At 39.7% G+C, this 12,305-nt stretch overlaps 1 protein-coding gene across 4 annotated transcripts in view; it reads left to right on the plus strand.

Moving 5' to 3' along the window:
• Window positions 1-1,653: 1,653 nt before the first annotated feature.
• MAP2 (microtubule associated protein 2) overlaps window positions 1,654-12,305 on the plus strand; it is a 282,928-nt gene continuing 272,276 nt past the window's right edge. For all 4 annotated transcript variants that reach the window (XM_019838577.3, XM_019838585.3, XM_019838575.3 and 1 more), the window contains exon 1: window positions 1,654-1,845. The gene's annotated coding sequence lies outside the window, so the exon portion shown is untranslated. The remainder of the gene's footprint in view (window positions 1,846-12,305) is intronic.

The raw sequence follows: 12,305 nt of genomic DNA on the forward strand, positions 1-12,305 counted from the left end.
AGGATTCTTACTTTTCCTTCCATCCCTCATATCATTTCACAGTCTCCTAAGATGTCCTTCTTCTCACGCAGGCCATGTTCTGAGGAAAAGTCCTAACTCCTCCAACTTCCCTGCAACTTGGGTGTGCCCTGATACTTCCAGCCTCATTGCAAGCGTCACAGAGACATGGGGTGTAGCTGGGCGGAGGGAAGCAACACATGGAGCATGGGGTGTGACTTCAGAAGCCGGGCTTTCAGATTTTGCTCTGTTACAGTTTTTAATCTTCATAGCCTCTCATCATTAGGTTTCTGTCTTCCATATGAAAACTAAGAGAATTGGACCAAATGCCGAGAAAATCAACTCTAATATTCTATGGTCTATGATTCTATGGATAATTGAAATGACACAACCAAATTATGGGTGCTATTTCATCAGCACTGTTGAAACTGTGCAAGCCACACCTCTCTATCTTGGCTGACCTTAAAAACACCTTGTTACGACTTGATATAGATGCTTGAAGCAATTCTGAGTTGCATCTTACCTCTCTTACTTACAATAAAGTGCTGTTCTCTGATTAGAAAGATTCCATGGTAAAGACTCATCTGTTGTCTCAGTTGGTCATATCACTTTCAAAAGTATTTGAGGTGATATTTTTAATGGCGACATTTCAAAGTCAACATTTTCTGTGCTAATTCATTATTCTTATATTTGTCTTCATATTCTTCACAGACTTTTCTTATTCATGATCTAAATGTATCCTCATATTAAACATGGCAGAGGGGTATGGCTAATATTTTTAATCCTCATTCATACACTGAGATTTAGATTAAGTGAAGGGACTCTGGATCATACATCTAGCTAAGTAGCAGGTAGATTAAATCCATGAAGCCAAAGTGTGGGGGAGGGAGGCAAGCCAATCTTGTTTTATTCAATGCTGCTTCCACAGTGCCTACAACAGTGCCTGACAGACTAGGTTTTAATAAACATTTGTTGAATGAATAAATGAATGTCTGAATCTGATTGATGACAGCCATTGCTCCCTTAGGGTTGACAAAAGTTGGTCTCTGTCCTCATGCTCCCCCCAATTTTTCTGTCCTTTCCGAATGCAACTGTTGTCAGGTTTGTGGAGGCAAGTGCAATGGGCCTTCTCCGTGGAGGGGTAACGGGAACCCACGCCTCACAGTGACAGAGGAAGGAAAGGAAGGTATTTATAGAGACTCCCCTATCTCCCCCCCAAGGAGCAGAGAAGGTCCGCTGGGTGCCTCTGTCTCCCTTTGGCGGCGGAGCGGGAATTCTCTGGAGCCCAGTGTGGCCGGGGCTCGGCAGGCTCTGGGTGGCTGCCACTCCCGCGGTCCCCACCGGGCGGCGGGCTGGCTGCGGCAGGAGGCGGGGCTGCCGCGCTCCCTGTTCCCGGACACTGCGGCGGGGGCACAGCCCCCCGGCCGAGCGGCCGCCGCATGGTGAGGAGGGGCCGGGGCGGGGCGCTGGGCGCGGGGAGGCGGGGTCGGCGCGGGGAGGCGGGGCCAGGGCGGGGCGGCCGCTAGGGGAGCCCGGGCCAGGGCGGCGCTCAGACTGGGCCGGGCGCTCGGGCTGCGCGGGCTCTCGGCAGCCGCGGGGCAGCATCCTCCTCCTCCTCCTCCTCCACCTCCTCCTCCTCCTCCTCCTCCTCCTCCTCTTCCACCTCCTCCACCTCCTCCTCCTCCTCCCTCCTCGCGTCCTTTTCTTTCCTTCCGTTTCTTTCTCTTCTCCCTCTTCTCCTTCCCCTGCCCCGTCTCCCCTTTTTCTCCTTGTCCGGAGGGCCTTTAGTCCTCAGGTCCGTGAGCGCAGGCAGCAGCCAGGGCGGGTGCATCCAGATTCTGCGTCCAGGTAAGAGAGCTGTCGCCACCTCTGGTTCTGTATTCGGTGCCCTTCCTTCCTCCGCCCAGCTTTCTGCTAGAGGGAGCCTCAGCTCGGAAACGGGTGGGACTGGAGAAGGGGCTGGGCTGTCTTGTCCTCTCTGCCTTGGAAGCCGGCACAGGTTGGTCGGCTATCCCGTCTCCCACCTGGCGGAAGCTTCAGGCCCGGCCTCTCCAGGTGTCACCACTGAGCACGGGAATGGGCGCTGCGCCTGGGCTCTAGATTTGTAGAGTGTGTGACCTTGTCAGGTACCACTTTGAAACCCGGGGAACTTACGTCGGGTTAGGATATCCATATTGAGAGCTAATATTACCTGAGCTGTAGAAAGACGAGGAGTGGGTTATACAAAGGTAATGGAGGTGGGGGGGGGGGTGTGGAGAATTCGAGGTAGAGAATTTTTTTGTCCATCTAGCTGCAGAGAACTGCATACTGACGAATGAGTGAGTTAGAGAAGCCTTATCAGTTTGAAATCATTTTCCTTGTAATTCTTCCAAAAACAGCTGGAAGAAAAAATTGATAAGTATAATTTTAGGCAAATGAGAAATCTATGATCGTGTTGAAGGGCGGGATACGAAAAAAAAAAATGTCTGGATGAGCCTGAGCGTTTACACAATATTTCTGTTTCAAACGATAGGGGTGAGAAAGCTGCACCTACAGTCCATCTATTCTTTTTATTTTTAAAGGCTTTTGGGGGCCCGCATTGCCAATTGCCCTCCTTCCCCAATGTAGTCTTTTGTTTAAGGGTGGAAATTTAAAGGAGTGTATGAAAGGAGTGGGGAGGTGTTGTGTTTGGGTGTGTGGAGGGGAGGGGACGGGAGAGTAAAGCAGATGGGGTCAGGAAAAAAGCATCTTTGGAAAACTGGAATTGATATTATATTGCTTGGTGTCAGGGCTTAAGGATTTTTGTCAGAAAATAAAAAGCTTTCATTAGCAACAAGCCCATTTATCACAATTACTGTGTGCCATCTGCTGTAAGCCCTTAGCACAATGATTCCAGGATACAGACCTTTAAAACTGACACAATGTGAAGGGTTTTTGTTTCAATGCATACACATACATACTCACGATGCGTGCACTTGTGCACATCACACACACGCTTACACATATGTAATACACTATATACAGAATATATACAGAAGAGAGTGACTGCTTAAAAGACAAATCTTTTAAAATTTATCTTTGAGGGTTTGGGGCTTATGGTGTGAATGAAATCTGTAGTGCAAAACAAAAAAAAATATTCTCAGGTGATATATAATTTTGAATGTGAGGCAGAAGGATTAATGGATGTTGGCAGGAACTAACTCAGATATTAAAGGTGTAATTTATTTAGAAATGGTTGGTCCGGGAGAGGAAATGACTGCAAACTGAAATTGAGGTTTGCAGCCGCAGTGAGGCGATGGAGAACAAAGCCTTTTATGTGAGCCACATTATGCAAAATGTCCCATGCTTGAACTTCAGGTACCAGCCCAGTGTAAAGCATAGCTTTGTCACTCTGTCATTTCACTGTGGGCAAATATATATATATATTTGGCAATGGAAATAGATTAAACAAATAAAAGCCCTTTAGAGTGCCCAAGAGGAAGATTACAGCCTTTCACCTGAATGTGACACAGAACACCCATTTCACTGGGCATGTTTAATAGGTATGTTTAGGTAGAAATCTTTATGAATTTGTACATCCTAGGTGTTTCAGTCAACCCTCTCCCCTTCATGCACAAAGCATCGTCCCTCCAAGAAAAGGTAAATTGCATTTTTTCTTTCAATAAAGAATATTTATTTGTGTGTGTGTGTGTGTGTGTGTGTGTGTGTGTGTGTGTGTTTTAACATTGATTTTCTGGTGATTTTATTTGATTATCATAGGTTTATATCTGTATGTATGATTTGTATATTATCAGAGCTATGGTGCCTTTAAGATTGTTGGCACAGGCTGTTTATCTGTTCATGATTTATTTGATTTTAATTTGTAGCATTTCACAGTTTGCGGTCATATTATTTAATTTACAAAAGTTTTTAAAAATTTTACACATAAGTAGAAAATTGTCTAATATGCCTCTGGAAATCTTAGTAATTTAAAAATTGATCTTCCTTTAAGCGTTGTTTTGATTACCTTAATTTCTTTTTAAAAATTTTTTTGAATGTTTATTTATTTTTGAGAGAGACAGAGACAGAGAGTGTGAACGGGGGAGGGGCAGAGAGAAAGGGAGACAGAATCCGGAGCAGCCTCCAGGCTCTGAGCAAGCTGTCAGCAGAGACTGACATGGGGCTTGAACTCACAAACTGCAAGATCATGACCTGAGCTGAAGTTGGACACTTAACCAACTGAGCCGCCCAGGTGCCCCTATAACCTTAGTTTTCATTTCGTTTCTCTCCTATTTTCCCCCCTCTTTCTTGTCAAGTAACCCTGTTTCTTTCTGGTTGTCAGGGCTGCTTTCAGCTTCTAGTTGTGGCTAGACTACCAAAAGCAGAGATAGTTCTCTCAGGAATTTTGAGTGTAGGAATTGTTCATTCTCTGCAGCAACTCTCCCTCAGGATGACCTGTTTACAGCACCTTCTCAGGGAGGAGAAAGAGAAAGAATGTGCTGAGAGAGCATGACCCAGTGAAACAGCCATTACCTCATCGTAGTAGCTACTTCAGATTCATTGAGAGAGCAGACATCCTCTCAGTGGAAACCAAACACTGGAGCACACCCATCTCTAGGCAGAAGCCCTCCTCTTCCCATAGCAGCCTCTACTGATTTTGCTTTGCTGAGGTTAAAGAGATGTTTTCTCTTTTAAGTATTTCAGAGATCTTGAACTTGGACGAAAATATGCAGCCAGAAATGAAACTTGGCACAGAATCTGAGCCTGAAGGAACTATTTCATTCCTTTACCGCTTTTGGCTTAAATCAATTTGCAAATTTTCTAAACATCGGAAGGGAAAAGGAAGAAAAATATTTGTTACTGTATGTTTTGCATGTTTTCTTATGACACACATATTTTGTGTTGAATTTTACTAGCAACTGGATAATAGACTGGACCGCTATGCTGTTTGAGAACTATAGCTGCATTATTGGAGTTGAAAATTAAATAGTTATTATGTTTGATTAGATGTATACATGACAATATGTACTTTCCTGAATTATTCATCAATATCCATAGGAGGCAGACCATGTGAAACCAATTGGGCGAGTTCAATTTTCAAGTTGATTATTCTGATTCATGAAGTCTTTTCAATGCTGAATTTCTTTGTGACAGATTAAGATAAGAATCTGAAATAAGAGTTATAGTAGATGACAACAGCACCCCTAGGTCAGTACTGTATTTCCTAATGCTAAAAGTAGTCATTAGGTAAGTCATTACTAGATGCGTGAACCTGAAGATAACATTCTGAAGCTGTCATAAGCTCTTTTGTCTCTTGATACATGAGTTAAAGATGCTGTTAAGGTCTGCAAGTCACATCTGATTCTTTCAGATATATCAGTTCTTTTTGCTACTTTAATTCTCTCAATGCTTTTATTATCATCATCGTCTTGATCTATTCAGTGTATGCCTCTTATACAGGCGGCAGTATTTTGATCATTTCACCAGTTCTCTCCTCCCTTCACACCATTTTAATCTCACATCTGAATGTTAGACTTCTCTATTACTATTACTACTATTCTCTCATAGTATTGTTTTCAGCACAAATTAACTTTTAGGAGAACATTTATTCCTATTTATTTATTACACATCTATTAAGTTTCTACGAGATGCAAAGTATCATACGGGAGGCTATGTAATGACATACCAAAAAAAAAGGAAGACATAGTCCTTGGCTTTAAGAAACTTACAAATAAACTGAGGGTTGGTGGGGGGTGGGGGGGGTAAGTGGGTGATGGGCATTGAGGAGGGCACCTGTTGGGATGAGCACTGGGTGTTGTATGGAAACAAATTTGACAGTAAATTTCATATAAAAATATAAATAAAAATAAGAGGAAAGAAACTTACAAATAAAGTTGGAAGGATTTGTTTCTTTTATAAGAGGTGACATTCAAATGAGTAGCTGTTGTATTACAGATATGACAGAATGCAAGGGACTGCAATGCCCCAGCATCTCAAAGACAAGCTATTATGCATCACTTATATAAATGCCTTAATGTAGACGTACCTTCTTTATTCCATATATATTTTTTGAATTGGAGAATGACAAAACATAACTGTGTGTGTGTGTGTGTGTGTGTGTGTGTGTGTGTGTGCATATACATACCTACATAGTGGAAATAGTAATAGCCCCTCAAATACTTCCATCAGTCAGCTGTAGAAAGTCATGTCATTAAATACTGTACAGCACATGAAAATTCAAATTCAGAGTTTTTTGGATATTCTCAAGGAATTATCTGTCCCAGGAATTGATTCCAGGCCTCAAAAGCAGTTAAAGAACTATGAAGTCAGAAGTGGTAGACAGAGGACCAAAATCAAGGGAAAGGTCTATGGGAAAGTTTGGGTGGGTGGGTGGGAGTAGAGGAGATGAGGAATGAAAGCAAATTCTCAGTTGTTAATAGTTGTCCATTCAAGATGGAGAAGAGCCTGTGTCTAAGTGGGTGGGGAAGGAAGAAGTCCTTTTTTTCTACCTCCTCATAATATTTTGTTCATATTCCTCCCTTTCATTACTTTGAACTAAGGCCGTAGGTGTTTCCTTATAAAATTTATAAAGGATGCTTATTGGAAGCCATTCTGTAGTGAATCAAAATTTTAAAAGAATGTGAGCACGATTAGTTGACGTTTTATGCAAAACGCTTTGAATCTAATCTTTGAACTTTATCTTTCCTGTTCAAGAGAAACAAGCCTTCCTTTGAGTGATAGTATTTTAACTGTGATGTTTTTACTTATACATTTGAGGGAAATTCTGTGAGAATTTAGACAAACTAAAGAGCCCAGGATTTCCTCTTACAGTTGGTTAACTTGTACTGTGGCTTTGGGGAAAGTTGAAAACAATTTACTTCCATTAAAACATACCAGAAGTGGCAAAATCTTTTTTTTTTTAATTTTGCTTTTTTGTTATGTTAACAAGCCTTTAGAGAAAACAATTTCTGGGGTGCCTGGGTGGCTCAGTCGGTTAAGCGTCCGACTTGGGCTCAGGTCATGATCTCACGGTCCGTGAGTTCGAGCCCCGCGTCAGGCTCTGTGCTGACAGCTCAGAGGCTGGAGCCTGCTTCAGATTCTGTGTCTCCATCTCTCTCTGACCCTCCCCCATTCATGCTATCTCTCCCTGTCTCAAAAATAAATAAATGTTAAAAAAAATTAAAAAAAAAAAGAGAAAACAATTTCACTTATAAGATCACACAGCTTGACTTTGCCCTTCTTTCTTTTCTTTCCTCCTTCCTTTCGATTTCTGCAAAAATCATTGATCATTAGAAAGGTGCCAATACTATTTTTATTAAAATTTATTTTCCATTACACCTATATTTCTCATTTAACATGCAGTTTTATGTTACATTCTCCTCCTCCTTAGCATTCCATCCCTATCTTGGCTCTTTCTTTGATCCTACCTTTTATATCCTCTAGCCTTGAATAATCTTTTCCTTGTATACCAGTGTTTGCTCATGTTCCCTTCTTCTAGAAGGCCTTTGTGAATCTGGAAGAAAAGTTACTACCTTGTTTCTTCCCATGATTGGAACCAAGTTTCCCCAGGTTCTCTTATCTTAAACATAAATGCTCATCCCAACTGTGTCCTCACCAGCCTTCTTTAAATTAATTCTTTAAAAAATCTGCAGGTAATGGTACATCTAAATGACTGATTGTTTCCAAAATGAAAAATTTGGATAACCAACTGCTATTTTTGTCATTTTGTTCACCTGAAGCCAAGTAAAATGGTTCAGCTATTTTTATAAATTAAATTGACTAGTAAAGTCAATCCATTATCTTCATTTTATGCTGCTTAACTAACTCCACAGATATATACCTAATACTTGGAGTACTAGCTAGTCAATGACTATTCTGAAAATGCTGAACCAAATTAATTCAGTTTCATATAAAATATTTCTGATTAAATTGCTCTGAACAACATCATCATTAGCCATCTTGAGTCCATTTCAAAATGATCATAAAGCAGAGTGCCTGAATATCCATGAGGATATTTCATCACTTAATTGTCCAGGTCTATTACATATAAAGCAAACTCACAAGTAAATACACAAATTCTATTAATTTGAGGTCCACTAATCATGCCAATATCAGCCTTTCACATTACTTTAAGTGTTAATGGCTTTATAGTTGGCTATGTTTTATTGCTGTAACAATTTTAACACTACTGTGTTGTATTGTTAATGGACAGCAGTGAAATTCTGTAATGAATTGATATGAAAAAGTGTTCTTAATTTTATTGGCTAGAAAGAATGATGCAACATCAGTTGCATTGACATGAAAGCAATTAAGTAATGCTCAGCTTTGAAATTTCATTATTTGGGCATCGTGTCTTTCAAAATTGTAATTTAGTCTTTCCTTAAGCGTATACATGCTTTTGGCAGAACAGTATTTTAAACAATATGCTGCTCACTTTTTGTTGATGTTTGTATGAGATACCATATTCCTTTGGCCCTTTTTAAAAACAAGCAAAAAAGTTTAAGCGTTCAGTTATGCATTCTCTTTTTGTTAATGAGTACTGTATAGCTAGGAAAAGCTCTCACTCATTAATTTACTGCACATGTTTATCATTTATTGTTGAACAAAAATTTGCAATCTGTAGCATACAATTTCTTCAGGGAACAATAATATGGAGTCATAGTACATGTAACAATTTATGAACACATGAAATTTGTTTTCCTTCTGTTTCACAAAGGGCTTGCATGGTGTTGTGTGTGTGTGTGTGTGTGTGTGTGTGTGTGTGTGAGATAATCTAAGACAGCCTATTATAACTATGCCATTTTTTGTAGTTGAAATAAATTATTTCACAATCAGTTGATTTAGGGAAAATTAAAATTTTACTATGATGTTCCCCATGAGAACTTTTGGTATTAAATACATTTTTAGAGGCAAAACAATGATATGGGTGTTCATTAAAGAAATTAAATTGTATTAATTTCAACCTATTTGTATACTTTTCTGTTTAGAGATAATAGTCCAGATTCCATTGTCCATTATTGAAATCAAATGATAAGGCTAAATATTGTGCTCAAATAAAAATATCTGTTTTGATCAAGTCAAAATGTCCTAAAATGAAATATTGGCCACTTAAGTTTATCTTTTAAGAAGTTTAGGTGGCACTGCTTTTGCATATAAAATGCAATTTATCTTCATTGCAACAGGAGAAGCTTGAGTTGATGGAACTTTAGAAATTTTACTGCCAAGAAAGCATTAAAACACTAAGCATCCTACTGAAAGCCAAATCTCTTCTAAAACAATAAAGTGAGTATGGTCTAGCATTATTTAAATGGACTTTAGCCATTGTGTCTCAATCTAAAGCTTGCCTCATTCATAGATTACGTGATGGAAATTATTATAGACTACTGAGTGGCCTTTGGTGAAATTGAGATTTTGTGGGTTTTTGTTTTTTTTTTTTTAAGTTCTCTATTTCAGACTCAGTCACCAGTTCCATGATTTTTGTTCCTTTTGTTTTAAATAGGACTACATTATATGAGGGTGGTCACTATCAAAATTAGAATTTATGAAAACTGCACAATTCTGGATAATCTCACAGCCCTATATCAGCCCCTTCTTAAAAACTACATGAGGGTATGTGATAAGAATCCAAATGTTCATTAAAAAGCTGATATTGAAAATGAGTAAACTGAGGGGTGCCTGGGTAACTCAGTTGGTTAAGTGTCTGACTTCAGCTCAGGTCATGATCTTGTGGTCCATGAGTTTGAACCCCACGTTGGGCTCTGTGCTGACCTCTCAGAGCCTGGAGCCTGCTTCGGGTTCTGTGTCTCCCTCTCTGTCCCTTCCCCATTTACGCTCTGTCTCTCTCTGTGTCTCAAAAATGAATAAATGTTAAAAAAATTTTTTTTAATTAAAAAAAAAAGAAAATGAGTTAACTGATTTTTGGTTTTTAATAAAATATTTTCCTGGGGTGCCTGGGTGGCATAGCCAGTTAAGCATCTAGCTCTTGATTTTGGCTCAGGTCATGCTCTCATGGTTTGTGAGATTGAGCCCCACGTCAGGCTCTGTGTCAACAGCGGGGAGCCTGCTTGGGATTCTGTCTCTCTCCCACTCTCTCTTTCTCTTTCTCTCTCAAAAATAAATAAATATTTTTAAAAAATAAAATATTTTCCTTTTGCTTCTAATTTATTTGTACTGTATATAACAGAGTAGCTCTTCATAACCCTATTAATTAGTAGCTTCGAAGGATTATGTGCTTACGTACTTGGAAACATAAGATGACATTAATGTATTCTTTAGTTTTATGCCTCTGCCCCATTGCAGAAAGGACATTAGTTCTTAAGGCTTGCTAATTATACATGAACTAGATGATGTTTGAAGGGGAAGAGGGACTGTCAAGAGAAAATGATGTGAACCTTTGACATACGTGTGAACAAACCGGTACAGAGAGCTGTTAAGTGACTTACCCAAGGTCCTGAGGAGCAGAGCCAGGCCTAAAACTGTCATTATGGATTCAAATCAGAGCTTGTTAAGGGTGCCAGTGAAGAACCATTCCACTCTGACTTTCTGTTTCCAATTCTGATTATATTGTCGTTTTCTGAGCTGAGGGGTTTAGGTGAAGTGACAATCATACCTGCCCAACTTTGTGATCCTACTGTGACTTTCTCATGGACACCAAAGAGGGAGGGACTTGGAATTCTAAGGCCATTCCAACCAGCTCCATGCCAGCCACACTTCAGAAATTGTTAAGACTAAACCTGATCCAGGAAACACTGACTGGGCTCCTGCCCAGGGCCATTCCTGTGGTTTGGATCTCTTAAAACAGAAGTTTAAACTCTCTGGGGATGTGTGCCCAGACTCAAGGTACTTGGGAAGCCAAGGAGCTTTTCTCTGAGCTTGAACTATCCATACTGATGCTTCTAGATTGATGGAGTCTGTGTTTAAACTTGGCTGTATGTACAAGGGGAATTCAACAAAAATAGCCAGATTGAAACTTTTTTCTGACCTATAGCAACATGAAATTTTCTCAAAAATAGCTTTCCTTTTGTGTTTCCCCCAGCTTTAATATTTTTAGCTAGGAGGAAGTGAGCTAGAAAGGCTGTGGGCCTCTGTGTCTGTGCCTGTTTCCCTCTTTCTTACTCTTGTATGTCCTCCTGTTTCTCTGTTGCCAGTGCTCCATCCCTCTTGGATTTTGCTTCTTCCAAGGAGACAGCAAATTAAATAAGAATTAGGTGTTGCTATGGTTACTATGTTCAGTAGAGCTTCACCTGCACCCACATTGCTTAGGCGTTGTAGAGTCTTAAGTTGACAAATATTTGAAAGGCATGAAAAGCATCTTGGAGGAAAGAAATTAAGCAGAAGCCATGCTTAAATATTTAAAGAGGAACATATTCCTAGTCACTGAAAACTGAAACGATATCACTACCTAGGGAATGAAGGAATTCTAGTGTTACCCTTCTGTTAGAGAATGTTATATAGCAGGTCCTGTTTATCTAGATGAACATGTTTAATCGCCCGTCAGAATCGGAGTGACTTTTATCAGTGAGTAGATGTAACAGAATTCTTTAAAATATTTTCCATGTACATTTGTGAAAGACTGTGTTGTGCATATTGTCTTTCTCTGGGATGTTTTTATTTTGAGCCATAAATACAGGAAAAGTTATCTTAACTGCACACCACGAATCTATACTTTATAAAGGCAAATTTTAAAAAATTAAGATATTCCTTGCTCTTCTTTGTTGTGGTTTATTGAATTTGATAATCTGAAAATCTAAATGATCTTTAAGAAATTAAAATGGTATTCTTCCTTGGGAAGGATTCACTCTCTGTCTTTTTTCCACTTAAATATCAGGCTAGTGAGCCGTAAGTATTTCTAGTGTCATCGCCCATAAATCATTCATTATTTATTTAACAAAAGGTTATTGGATCCCTAGTATACATCAGAATTTTTCTAAATGTGTAGGAAATTGGGACATAGCATACAAATTCCCGCCTTTATGTAACTTATAGTCTAATAACAGGAGACAGAAACTAATAAATAAGTGAATGAACATTTGAAGCATGAAGAAATGCTATAAGAAAGAGGAAACAAAAGCATATAATAACGCTTATTTGGGATGGGATAGGCTGCCTTTATAGACTCAAGTAATGAGAAATAGCCATGGGAATGTGGGCGGGCAAGAATTTTCAAGCTGTGGGGACAGCATAAACAGCAGCCTTGAAACAGGAAGAAGCCCGGCGTATTGGAGAAACAAATACAAGGCCAATGGCACTGGAATCTAACGAACATGATAAAGGGTTGGAGAGGAAATCGAGGCAGAAGGCAGGTGCCAGGCCACATAGGTCCTCTTGATGAGGGGTTAGACTTTTATGTG

This window comes from Felis catus, chromosome C1 (genome assembly GCF_018350175.1).
Source record: "Felis catus isolate Fca126 chromosome C1, F.catus_Fca126_mat1.0, whole genome shotgun sequence".
Classification (NCBI taxonomy): Eukaryota; Metazoa; Chordata; class Mammalia; order Carnivora; family Felidae; genus Felis; species Felis catus.